We start from the raw sequence: 6,159 nt of genomic DNA on the forward strand, positions 1-6,159 counted from the left end.
TAGCAGATTATCTCACCAATATCTCCTGTAACCTCACCTTTCCAGAGCCCAACCGCACTAGGTAAATATGGAAACAGGCTAGGGGTAAGGATTGACCTGCCAACACCTATGTACAGTAGAGAAGCAGTTACAGAAGCCAGAACTCCCATCTTCTGCAGCCCTTAAAGAATTTGATTCATACTCTCAAAGGGTGAGAAATGTTAGGGGAAGATTACCAGAGGGCTGTGAATTCCAATTCCATCAGAACCCAGAGAAAGAAGAGGAAAGAAGAAGAGATATTCAGTAATATGTATAGGTGTGACTTAGAAAGGAAGAGATGGCATGATCATAGAAAAATGGGCAAAAATATAGATGATAGATGATGATAGAGAGATGATAGATACATGATAGATAGACAGATAGATAGATGATAGATAGGCAGATAATTATAGAAATAATAGTCAATCCATATCTGTGACCCTGGGAGAACCATGAAGTTCTCCCAAGGAAGAACCACGGAATGGAGGGAATGTGAACACAAAACTAGCTTGCTGGGAATGGTGTGGAATTGTACCCCTGTTATCTTGTAATTTTTTAAATCAACATTAAATCACTAGTAATGATGAAAAAAAATAAAAAGAAGTTCCACACTTCTACACTGCTGGTAGGAATATAAATTAGATCAACTCCTGTGCAAGATAATCTGGGGATATCTCAAAACATTAGAAATGGACATATTCTACTATCCATCAACCTCTTTCTAGGAAACCTTTTCAAATAAAACAAACCAATTGTCCAGAGAGAGCTATGCACTCCTATATTTATGACAGCATTATTTTACAAAGGGCCCATGACTATAGTAGATTTTCCTGAGCCTGACATCTCTGAGATGTCTCACTGACATCTCCAGCCAGTTCTTCCTAACAGCCTTCCACTATACTTTATGTTCCCAATTCCTTTCTTGGTAAATATAGAACTAAAGTCCCCAAAGCCTTAGTATTAACTCCAGAGCTCTCATACCCTAGCTTTCCCCTTCACTATCTTTCATTTCTGGGAAGTACAAGCATCTTACTTAGTTTGAATGCATGGGAGAGCCCAGAGAGGTGACAGGAACAGAAGGAAAGGCTTCACCTTCAGTGAGAGGGACTGAGGATTATAGTGTAGTGAAGTGAGGGCCTCCATAATCTGGGGTACCAAAATGGGGCCCTGGTGCTAGAGGAAATGATATTGGTACCCCACAGAGAGGAGGCCCAGCAGTCTTAAAATCTTCTCTTTGGGAATAGTCATTGCTTGATCGCTTGCCATTCTGGAGATGGTTGCAGAACTGTACTCAGACCATGTCCTTCTCAAGCCCAAACTGCTGGACAATGTGGCTTATCTGCTGGACAATGTGGCTTATCTGCTGCAGTGTGGGTTTCGGGCACTGCAGGAGCTTGCTCTCCAGGTTGCCTCTCACTCAGTTCTCAATACTAGTTCTCTTTCTCTTTGGAGTCAGCAAGAGTGTCTCTGCTTTGCATATCTCCTGTAGATTTTCATTGTTATCAGCTTCCTCCACCCACTTTTGCAGGAGGGGTCTCAGCTTACACATGTTCTTGAAACTGAGCTGCAGAGCCTCAAAGCCACAGATGGCTATTTGACTAAAAACTTTGCTGAAAAGAACACCTAGGGGTGAGCCCCACATCAGCCTGAGTGTATCCCAGAGTGACCCTCTTCTGCTTCCTCTTTTGCTTTCAGATTGGCAAATTGCTCAAATTCTTTTTGTGGCTCTTTGATGTCCTGGGGCTCCTCGGGGTTTTTGCTACAATCCTTCTCTAGCTTCACAGCAACTCGAGGACCAACAGTGCAGGATTCAGGGGGAGGCCCCATCAGAGCTGTTCTCATCCCCAGCACCCACGTCTCCCTCGGACTGAGGGGTCTCCAGGCCACTTTGGTGGCACCAGCTCCACTCCACCCTGTAACCCACAGCACGCCAACTCTCTACACTAGTCTTAAGACCAGGGCACCCGGTTGGGGTTGGGGGGATGTCCACACCTCAGAGCCTGGACCAACTCCAGGCCCTATCCCTAATCCACCCAGAGAGCCTTGGAAGCTTAGTCAAGTTCAAGGTTCTACCCAGCTCTGCTCTGGCCCTCCTGGGCCTTCACCTCCACCACCCAGCGGGGGTAAGAGAGGAAAGTCCAAAGCCTGGTGTCCCACTGTGGCGAAAGAAGGCGTCACACGCTGGGGGCATGCTAAGAGGGCTCTCTCAAATCTTTTCCGTTTTTAATGGCTACATATTGTTATTTACAATTTACTAAGTAAGCATAAAATGAATTTTCATCGCTTCTTTCTTCATTTTCTCCTTCATCCTTTTGCCCTACTGTTTTTAATTTATTTCTCTCTCTTTTTAAAACTTCTTTATTGGGGAATTAATGTTTTAAAGAATCTGCTATTTATTTCTACTGGATAATTCTTAAGATAACTGGAGAAGATCAGTTATTTTCAAATGTTTATGAACATTTACATAGAAGTGGACCTTCTATTTTTATTTTTATTTTTTCATTTTTTTATTTTTTTATTTTTTATTTTTTTTAATATATTTTAATATTTAAGAAAGGATTAGTGAACAAAAGCATAAGGTAGGGGGGTACAACTCCACACAATTCCCACCACCCAATCCCCATAACCCACCCCCTCCCATGGTAGCTTTCCCATTCTCTATCCCTCTGGGAGCATGGACCCAGGGTCGTTGAGGGTTGCAGAAGGTAGAAGGTCTGGCTTCTGTAATTGCTTCCCCGCTGAACATGGGCGTTGACTGGTCGGTCCATACCCCCAGTCTGCCTCTCTCTTTCCCTAGTAGGGTGTGTCTCTGGGGAAGTGGAGCTCCAGGACACATTGGTGGGGTCTTCAATCCAGGGAAGCCTAGTCAGCATCCTGGTGGCATCTGGAACCTGGTGATTGAAAAGAGAGTTAACATATGAAGCCAAACGATTTGTTGAGCAATCATGGATCCCAAGCTTGGAATAGTGGAGAGGAAGTGTTAGGGAGGTACTCACTGCAAACTCTAGTGTAATCCTGCTTTCAGGTATATATTTTGCAGTAGTTTATGGATACGTGTGCACATAAGCTCTCTCTCACAGAAACTGGTGTATATCTAGGTTATGGGACTTTGTTAGAAAGTGAACTACCTGAGATGAAATTAGAGTGTACTATTAAAGGAAATGTCTCACCCGAGTAATGAAGCTGAAGGGTTGTCATTCCACACGTGAAGTCTCTGGACACAGTCTGAGGTGAAGCATGTTGAGATGGCAATCGTTGCTTTGGTTAGGTTGTGATCGGCGGATGCAATATTATTTGGTTTGGATTGGGAGATGCATACGGGAAAGTGGGCCCTATCCAAGGGTTCCAGGACTGGGGGGAGTAGGGGCTCTATAGTGAAGATGTGAGGTTCCTGCTGTCTTAGGGTTCAAAAAGACAATCAATAGTTAATATTATCATCACATTATTTGTTAATTGGGTTAACTTTGAAAAGTCCCTTTGTTATGGTTTGCTGTACAGTATCTTGTATATAGCTGTGCTATTGGAAGCTTCTAATCTACTTGGTCTAAGCTTTTGAGAGAGTCCGCATATCAAATACATAGCCTATATATTAAAAAGATTCAGTTTGTCTTTTGAGAAACTTTGAGACATACAATTGATTTCCCCCTCTCATATTAATTAACTACTGATTTATATGTCTACATTTTGCTAGGAGTGTACATAAACACCATTCCCACCCTAAAGGACTGTGACCCATCCCTCCCGCCCACTCCCACCCCCCACTGGCCCAGGAAGCTACATTTCTACCCCTCACCACAGAAGTGGACCTTCTTATATGAAATAAAAACTAACTTTCCTGAAATGTAAGTTTCTTATTTAACACGAATGATCTAGGAGAAACAGAGCAAAAATTTGACCTTTCTATCAAGATAGTCCTTAAAACTCTTCCTGAAAACAAAGACAACAAAATAGTTTTTAATCCACTGAAAATCTACTAATAGCACTTTCAGCTGCAAAATTTGATTTCCTGTCATGTATTTCAGAAGCTATCAACCACAGGGTTATGACACTTTGTTGTGTCATTTCCATGTTATTGCTCATATTCATCAGTCAGAGAAAATCTTGATCCTGAATCAAATTCATAACTCACTGAATTACTGCAATGTATTGATTCTATTTCACTATTTACCTAGAAACTCTGAAACTCAGTGGCTTACTTTACTAATTTCTTGTGATTTTGTATGTCAACTAGGGAGGGAGGTGCATGTCTGATTTTTGCAGTGAGCTGGGAGCTAAGGTCATCTATAAGGAGTAAAAGGCAATATTTCAACTATTCAAGATAATATTATTTTTAAGTCATGTTACACTATAAATACTTTTTGTTACCTACTTACAACCACAGTGCAGTTAAATGTGTGAGATTTGCTTTTGTATTCCATATTCCCCTTCCCTTTTCCACTTCCTTTTGTTACCAGAGATTCACATTCTTTTTTTTTTTTTTTGTATTTAAAAAATTTTTTTTTTATTTTTAAATTTTTTATTTAAGAAAGGATTAGTGAACAAAAGCATAAGGTAGGAGGGGTACAACTCCACACAATTCCCACCACCCCAATCCCCATAACCCACCCCCTCCCATGGTAGCTTTCCCATTCTCTATCCCTCTGGGAGCATGGACCCAGGGTCGTTGAGGGTTGCAGAAGGTAGAAGGTCTGGCTTCTGTAATTGCTTCCCCGCTGAACATGGGCGTTGACTGGTCGGTCCATACCCCCAGTCTGCCTCTCTCTTTCCCTAGTAGGGTGTGCCTCTGGGGAAGCTGAGCTCCAGGACACATTGGTGGGGTCTTCAATCCAGGGAAGCCTAGTCAGCATCCTGGTGGCATCTGGAACCTGGTGATTGAAAAGAGAGTTAACATATGAAGCCAAACGATTTGTTGAGCAATCATGGATCCCAAGCTTGGAATAGTGGAGAGGAAGTGTTAGGGAGGTACTCACTGCAAACTCTAGTGTAATCCTGCTTTCAGGTATATATTTTGCAGTAGTTTATGGATACGTGTGCACATAAGCTCTCTCTCACAGAAACTGGTGTATATCTAGGTTATGGGACTTTGTTAGAAAGTGAACTACCTGAGATGAAATTAGAGTGTACTATTAAAGGAAAGGTCTCACCCGAGTAATGAAGCTGAAGGGTTGTCATTCCACACGTGAAGTCTCTGGATACAGTCTGAGGTGAAGCATGTTGAGATGGCAATCGTTGCTTTGGTTAGGTTGTGATCGGCGGATGCAATATTATTTGGTTTGGATTGGGAGATGCATACGGGAAAGTGGGCCCTATCCAAGGGTGCCAGGACTGGGGGAAGTAGGGGCTCTATAGTGAAGATGTGAGGTTCCTGCTGTCTTAGGGTTCAAAAAGACACTCAATAGTTAATATTATTATCACATTATTTGTTAATAGGGTTAACTTTGAAAAGTCCCTTTGTTATGGTTTGCTGTACAGTACCCAGTATCTTGTATATAGCTGTGCTATTGGAAGCTTCTAATCTACTTGGTCTAGGCTTTTGAGAGAGTCCGCATATCAAATACGTAGCCTATATATGAAAAAGATTCAGTTTGTCTTTTGAGAAACTTTGAGACATACAATTGATTTTCCCCTCTCATATTAATTAACTACTGATTTATATGTCTACATTTTGCTAGGAGTGTACATAAACACCATTCCCACTGGGGAATTAATGTTTTACATTCAACAGTAAATACAATAGTTTGTACATGCATAACATTTCCCAGTTTTCCATATAACAGTACAACCCACACTAGGTCCTCTGAATCCTTCCTGGACCTGTATTCTTCCCCCCTTCCCCACCCCAAAGTCCTTTACTTTGGTGCAACATGACAATTCCAGCTCAGGTTCTACTTGTGTTTTCTCTTCTGACCTTATTTTTCAACTTCTGCCTGAGAGTGAGATCATCCCATATTCATCCTTCTTTTTCTGACTTATTTCACTCTACATGAATTTTTCAAGCTCCAACCAAGACTGGCTGAAAACAGTGAAGTCACCATTTTTAATAACTGAGTAGTATACCATTGTGTATGTATACCACAACTTGCTCAGCCACTTATCTGTTGTTGGAGACCTGGGTTGCTTCCAGGTTTTGGCTATTACAAA

The 6,159-nt window shown here is 41.8% G+C and overlaps 1 pseudogene; it reads right to left on the bottom strand.

Annotated features, from left to right (window-relative positions):
* Positions 1–1,027: 1,027 nt before the first annotated feature.
* Positions 1,028–4,436, bottom strand: LOC103117617 (POU domain, class 5, transcription factor 1-like; annotated as a pseudogene).
* Between the last annotated feature and the right edge of the window lie 1,723 nt (positions 4,437–6,159).

This window comes from Erinaceus europaeus, chromosome 8 (genome assembly GCF_950295315.1).
Source record: "Erinaceus europaeus chromosome 8, mEriEur2.1, whole genome shotgun sequence".
NCBI classification, from domain to species: domain Eukaryota; kingdom Metazoa; phylum Chordata; class Mammalia; order Eulipotyphla; family Erinaceidae; genus Erinaceus; species Erinaceus europaeus.